The sequence below is a fragment of the Euleptes europaea genome, chromosome 14, assembly GCF_029931775.1.
Source record: "Euleptes europaea isolate rEulEur1 chromosome 14, rEulEur1.hap1, whole genome shotgun sequence".
In the NCBI taxonomy this organism is placed as follows: domain Eukaryota; kingdom Metazoa; phylum Chordata; class Lepidosauria; order Squamata; family Sphaerodactylidae; genus Euleptes; species Euleptes europaea.
The window spans coordinates 55,915,553-55,922,983 of NC_079325.1; positions in this window are offsets into that span (position 1 = coordinate 55,915,553).

Consider the following 7,431-nt stretch of genomic DNA (forward strand, 5'->3'; position numbering starts at 1 on the left):
AAGACAGCATTGGCTCTCCTCTTTCTCTGCACAGTCCGGCTTCTGCTAAACATTCTGGAGAACCAACCAAGTGTTCCTCTTGCTTTCAAAGTGTTGACTGCCTTTCTGTCCAGCCCGGGATTTCTTATGCGCTGGTTAAAAAGCCCATGCTACCATGGAATGCAGAAAAAAACTTGAAAGCAAAAGGAACCATTGGCTAAGAAGGTTGAGGTGTTGTAAGAACAGCAGCAGAAACATTTTCTGCAGTAAAGTGAATGCTCTCTGGAAAACATTACAAGGAAAAAAGGGTTCGCTCTTGGGGGATGGAAGGGCTGCCCAGTCGAAGTGGCAGCTGTTCTGGACCACGATGCGGGTGTCTTGGAATCCCTTCTCACACACTTCCTTCTTATGGCATCTGTGCATGCCTTTGCATCTCAGTGAGAGGTCTGCTTCTGCCCTGCTCAGCTTTGACAAATGGCAGCCGGAGCCAGAGACCACACCCTCGCTTGGCCCTTAGTTCATACAGCCTCTGACAATCCTGCTGCTGCTGGCCAGAGCGGTTGCCACTCCTTCTGGCCTGGAGTAGTGAGCTTGCAGCATTCTTGCTTGTGGTCAGAAGCTGTTGTGACCACCCCAGGCAGTGAGTGGCAAACAGCCCTGGCAGCTGGTCCATGGATAGGCTGTTTCACCTCTTTTTCTTTTGACTTTGAACTTCGCATATGGGGTATTAACAGTATTTTTGTACAGGAGATCTGTAAACAAATATTTAAATAAATTCTTTTTTAAAAAAAACAAGGTCTTGCTATCCGAAGAATCATCTGGGCAAAGAGTCTTAAAAGATTAGTGACTGAACCTCTGCACTGTAGACAAAAAAAAAGGGTTGTGATTCATTGAGTCAGACACCAGAATCTCTCAGTAGAAGGATTGCTTTACAAATAATGAAGGCAGGTGGACCCGCTGGCCTGCCCAAGAGAGTCCAAACTTTCATCTTAAAAAGCAGCAACTGGTTTTGTGGTCCATTTGAGCAATTCTTTTTAGATCAAAGGTTGTCTGCTGCTGAAGTGGGGGAACGTGCAAATCCCGCTGCCTTATTTCTCAAGCACTGACCAGCATTTTAAAATATGCCAAGGGACGGAAAGATATTTTAATCTTCTTGGTTGGCAGGTGCCATTTGTTGTATCCTGCAGGGGGCCGATTAGTGGCACCAGAGTGAGGGGCATATCAGGGTTGCTAGGAACGTCTTAGGAGCAAGTCTTGTCAGAAGGAAGGGGAGGTTTACAAGAGCGGATTTCTAGGGCCAGCCTTCCTCTGGGGTGCTGCCACAAAACGGTCCTTGGGTGCTCCTGAATGATTCCTCTCACAATATTCCAGAAGCGGAATTAGAACTATAGTTCTGCGCTGCACTTTATGTCCCTGTTAATGCCCAGCCCCACACAGTCAGATGCAAAGTACATTTCCTCAGGAGTAAGTCCTGTTTGGGGCAATGGCACTGAAATCTTGGCCTCCGGTTGTATTGCGCTTGGTCTTCTCAATAATTTCATTGTTTCCTCTTTGCAATCCAGTTTGCTCTTTTTTGTGGGGTTGGGGGGAGGTCTCCAAATTTTCTTTACAGCAACCTGTATTTATTTCTCTGCCTCTAAATTTAGGACTTTCTGGGGGGTTGTTTGTTGTCTTGTTTTCCCAGTCTGTCAAGAATCATTTTGTTCAGCATGTGTGGGTGTTTGTCTTCAGTTCCGTAGGTGCAACATTGCAAAATATCACCACTGATGGATCAGTTTGAAGATTAATCAAAAAAACAAAACCTTTAGCTTCTCTTCCCCTTTACATAAAGTGGCCATTTTGTTAAAGCATACCATGATCTTGCTTCCTCTTGCTTTCCCAAATTGTTCAGAAATAAAGGAGGAAGGGACCACCATGGATTGTGATATGTTTGGAAAAAGACAGTGTGGCCAGGAAGTTTTCCCACATCCCACTACTTCTCCAAGTAGGGTTGCTAATCTCCAAGTAGGGCCTGGTGATCTGGAATTAAAATTGATGTCCTGATGATAGAGATCAGTTTCCCTAGGGAAAAGGCTCCTTTGATGATCTATGCTACTATGTGCAGCTTGTTGAAACTAGGATCCTACCATGGAATTTTGCGTCATTTAATGTGTCATGTTAGTACTTATGCTTTGCTTCAGTTCTGTTTTTAGACTTCTGGTTGGTTCTACAACCCAAACCCCCTTGCATTATTTATTGAATGTCCCACCCATCGATTGTCTTGACTCACTCTGCAATCCACCTTGAGTCCAAGTGGGAAAGGCAGACTATAAATAATATATATAAATAACACATTTGGAGTGTGGAGTCTATAGCAATATACCAATATATACCACACTGAGGCCCCTCCCCAAACACCACACTGAAGGCTCCACACCCCAGATTTCCAGGAATTGACCAGGCTGGAGTTGGCAACCCTACTTTCAAGGTGTAATTTTTGCCCTTCTGCACCGGAAAATCTAGCACTGCAACTCCATTCAAAGCTAACTGAAGCTCAATCCAGATGAGACTGGATTGCTGTTGGTCAATGGCAAAGCTGCTCTCTGTCTGAGGAGTCAGCATGACCTGGAGGGGGTTGCAGTTCCCGTAACAAATAGGTTAGTAACTTGGTGCTTCTGGTTCTGGTCGATGGTTGGAGGTCCAGGTCTCTGGCAGCCAGCAGTGCCTTACTTCTGCTTTGGGTGGTACTCCAGCTATGGCCCTTCTTCAGAAAGGTTGATCCGGCCATCATATTTCATGCTCTTATTAAATCCCGTTTAGATCACTGTGATGGGCTCTTGATGGGGCTGCCTTTGAAAATGGTGCAGAAACTTCAGCTGGCCCTAAATGGTTGATCCTTTAATAGTGTGCTTTTTAGTCAGAAAAATTATTTTAAGCTGCTGAATGATCTCTGCTTTTATGCTCTGGCTGGGTTTCTTAATTCTGGGGACTGTAATGCTGAATTTTAATAACTTAAAGTGTTACGTTTTATGGTGTTTTATTCTGTAAGGTGCTTTGGGCAGGTTGCCCGGACAGGCAGCACAATGTTTTCTAAATAATCACATGGAGCTCCCTTACATTGAATCTATCAAGGTTAGTATTGTCTACTTAGGCTGGCAGCGGCTCTCCGGGGTGTCAGGTAGAGGTTGTCCACATCACCCACTACCTGATCCTTTCAGCAGGAGAGGCCAGGGATTGAACGTGGGACCTTCTGCATGCCAAGTATGCATGCTCTTGCCTACCACTGAGCCATGGCCCATGAACCAGCTCTGGAAAAAGTTGGGAGACCAACATGGAAAATAGTAGGCCACAATGGTTTGGCAGAAACCTCTTCAGGATTCTGCGCAATCGCTGCCTGTGAAGAACATCAGTTCCAGACAGAACAGCAAATGTGGAAGCAGCCCTGAGATATTGTTCTGTTGGTATGCCTTGTATATGGCTATTGTTTCAGGGATCCAAAAATTGTGTCTAGGTTTGGTCACTTTTGTACACAGCTTTGTTTAGTCCACAACGAACTGTAGTACGTACACACAAATCTCCTTTGCACATTCCATTTTGATGCGCTGTGGTGTTTTCCGAGTGGTGGTGGTGGTTCTACCACTGCATGTGGCTTTAGAAAAACTTTCCTCCAGCACTGCCTTTTTAATAGCATGCTGGATGTTCTAAAAGTGCTTCACATGTATTATCACATAATCCTTCCACAGCCCTGTGAAGTAAGTTAATATTTTTGTCCCCATCACATAGATGCGAAGTGTAAGATGTGATACTTTACCTTTCATTTACCGTTGATTAATTTTTTTAAACCCCACTTTTCTCCTCAGCGGCACCCAAAGTGGCTTACAATATTCTTCCATTGTATTCTCACAATTGCCTTGCAAGGTAATAGATCACGATGTTAGTCTGTCACTAGCAGTAGAAAAGAGCAAGAAATCCAGTAGCACCTTAAAGACTAACAAAATTTCTGGCAGGGTATGAGCGTTCATAAGCCACAGCTCACTTCTTCAGTTCACTTCAAGCTCATACCCTGCCAGAAATTTTGTTAGTCTTTACAGTGTTACTGGACTCTTGCTCTTTTCTACTTGCAAGGGAAGTTAGGCTGAAAGCTGAAGCAGTTTGGATTGCCCTCCTCCCTGCCAAGAGGGGCCACTTCTTTGTACCCCTGCCTGCCATGGGGAGGTTGGAAGATTGTCTTGCCAGCGAGAAGCAGCCCACTCCCTTGTGCCTGCTGTGGCTGGTGGCCAGGCAGGGGATGGGATGGCCGAGCAGGTTGGTGCCCTTCCAAGACTGGCACTCTGGGCAATCACCTATGGCCTCTAGTAAATTGGCTACCCTGACTCTAACCACTATACCATGCTGGCTGCAGGAAAAGGCTGTGATAAACACATTTGATTCTTGCAGTTTAATACAGAGGTGAGGAGTTCTCAGAAGACTTTTTAAGTCAGAGAAAAATAGTATTTGACTTATTTGATTTTACTTCGTGAACTTAATCACTGTTAGAAACATGCACCCTAGCCAGGCTAAGTCTGATCTTGTCAGATTTTGGAAGCTAAGCAGGTAATTACCAGTTGGTAATTGGATGGGAGACCACTGAGGAAGTTCAGGGTCACTGTGCAGAGGCAGGCAATGGCAACCCGCCTCTATTTGTCTCTTGCTTTGAAGACTCCATTGGGTTGCGACTTGATGGCACTTTCCAACACGGCACCTTAGCCCTGAGTGGCACATCCATGCCCAGACCTGGATAGCCCAGACTAGCCTGTACCGGTCAGATCTTGGAAGCGGAGCAAGGTCAGCCTTGGTTAGTCTTTGTGTGGGAGACCACCAAGGAAGTCCGGGGTTGCTGTGCAGAGGCAGGCAATGGTAAACCACCTCTGTTCGTCTCCTTGCATAGTTGCCATAAATTGGCTGTGATCCCATGCTTTGGCATTAACTGAGCACTAGGTGGCAGCGCAGTCTCAAGTATCGGGTGGGAGGGGCATGCTTTTGCCCATAGAGATAAAGCAAACTTTTCCTGGGAAGGCTTCTACTAAACTGTTAAGATTTATGGACCCCAATTTGTCAGAGGCCATAATTGATGTGCACCTTGATTATTTTTAGTTGTGAATCTGGCTGCTACTGTTTACTGTTCAGGCTGTGGGTACATAGAGGTTTGTTTGATTGATTGATTGATTTTTAGGCTGCCGTTCCCTGACCAGGTCAGGCTCAGAGTGGCTCACAATCATTTAAAGACCATTTCGAATCAATCCACAATTTACAATTCAAACTATAAACATAATAAAATCCAGGCGCCTTCAAACCATAGCAGCAACAGAATACAATGACAATAGTAATAACAGTGACAATAGCGGAAACCATGCAGAGGGAAAATAGGGAAAGAACAAATTTCAATAAAAGAAAAAGATAAGTAAATAAAAATTCAGTAATGGAGGGAGGGAGGGAAGAAAGAGGGAGAAGGGACGCCAGCCAGATGGGAACCATCACTGTCCGCAACCATATGTTTGGCAGAACAGCTCAGTTTTATGGGCCCTGAGGAACTACAAGTCCCGCAGGCTCCGAATCTCACCGGGCATAGTGTTCCACCAGGTCAGGGCCAGAGCCAAAAAGGCCCTGGCCCTGGTCAAGGACAGCAGGACGCTGTGTTTAGTGTGTGTAGGGGGGAGCATATATATGTACTTTTGCTGGTTTGTGCATTAATAGGTTTCTAAAACCCTTCTTCATTGTTGTTTGTTTTCTATGCATGATGCTACTTGCCAGTATGGAATTTTAGGGTTTTTAAACTGTTGTTTACGGCTTCTTGTTAAAGCTGTTTACTCAGATTTTTAGGATTTGATAATATTTTATACTCTCTTTCATATATCTTGTTTTTATTACTGTATATATTATATTTGTTGTAAGCTGTTTTGTGAACCTTCTGTAGAGTGCAGGATAGGCAAGACGGAGTTATCCCCCTTTTAAGCCTACTGACTTTTTTCTGTGTAACTGCTTAGGACTGTGCTTTGGAGTGCCTTATGCTAACCATTATTAATGTCAGTCCTTGTTCTTTTGCCTGGACAATGAAATTCCACTGGAGGTGGTGAACAATGAACACAGAGTCCAGAGAGTAGCCGTGTGGGTCTCCAGTAGAACAGCTAGATTTGAGTCCAGTAGCACCTTAGAGTTTCAGGGTGTCAGCTTTCAAGTGGCAAAGCTCCCTTCTTCAGACAAAGTACAATAGAAGTGGAGATCTGAGTCCTTTTATCTGAGTCAGAAGGTGGGAGGCATGTTGTAAAGAATTATTATCAAGGATGCAAAGGTACAATGTATATTGTAATCTCCTTGATTAGAGTAGCGGGGAAATGCTTGGGGGCAGAAAATTAGCGTCTGTGGTGAGATGAAAATCCTAGGTCCCTGTTCAGTCTTGGATCCATTGGTCTGAATGTTCTGAGTCCAGACAGGTAGCCATGCCAGTCTATTGCCACAAAAATAAAGAGAAGTGTAGTGGCACCTTAAAGCCTAATTCAATTTTACTCCAGCGTTAAGTGTTTGTTGACTAAAGCACGCTTTGTCAGATACAATGAATAGATCCTCTCACTCTGCAAGCATTTTATGTGGGTGGTATGAAAAAATAGCCAGATCAAGGGGTTGTGAAATGCAAGGAGTACAGGATGCAATGCACTCATAAAATTCAAATCCAGAAAACTACACAGACCATGGTAAGCCATTTAACACCTATAATGGATGGGGAGTTAGCCCCTGTAATGATAGAAATCCCATGTTTTTATTCAAGCTGGGGCAGAGGTAATTGTGTGAAACCTCCTACCAAACCCCAAATCAGTTGATAAAAGGGAAAGGGTGACATTTATTTATTCCGAAAAATGTTATGCCTTCTCTTCAGGAACCTGCCTGCGGTAGCTTATAAAATAATAAAAACAAAACATTAAAAGATATGAACCAACCATTAAAACCAGCCCAATGTGGACAACACAAATAGATCACAAACTTAAAATAACACTTCACAGACAATCATCATATTAAAAGATCAATTAATAAAAAGCCTTGATTACAAACCTGGGTGAACAGAAAGTTTTGGCCTGGTGCCTAAAAAAGAGCAACTTGGGCGGCAGGTGAGCCTCAAGGGGAAGGGCATTCCGTAAGTGAGGAGCCACTACTGAAAAAGCCCTGTGTGTCACCTCTGAAGGCAGGAGCACACAGAGCAGGGTTTGAGAGGCAGCTCTGAACTAGAGGGCTGGCCAGTAAGGGAGGAGCTGGTCCTTCAATCGCCCTGGCCCCGAGCCATTCAGGGCTTTAAAGGTAAGAACCAACACTTTGAATTGTGCCCGGAAACAAATGCAGCTAGTGAAGAATACTGTAGCTAGACTGCTGGTTGGGACGAGCTATCAGGAGTAGGGTTGCCAACCTCCAAGTACTAGTAGATCAAACAAAAAGGCACCACTGTGC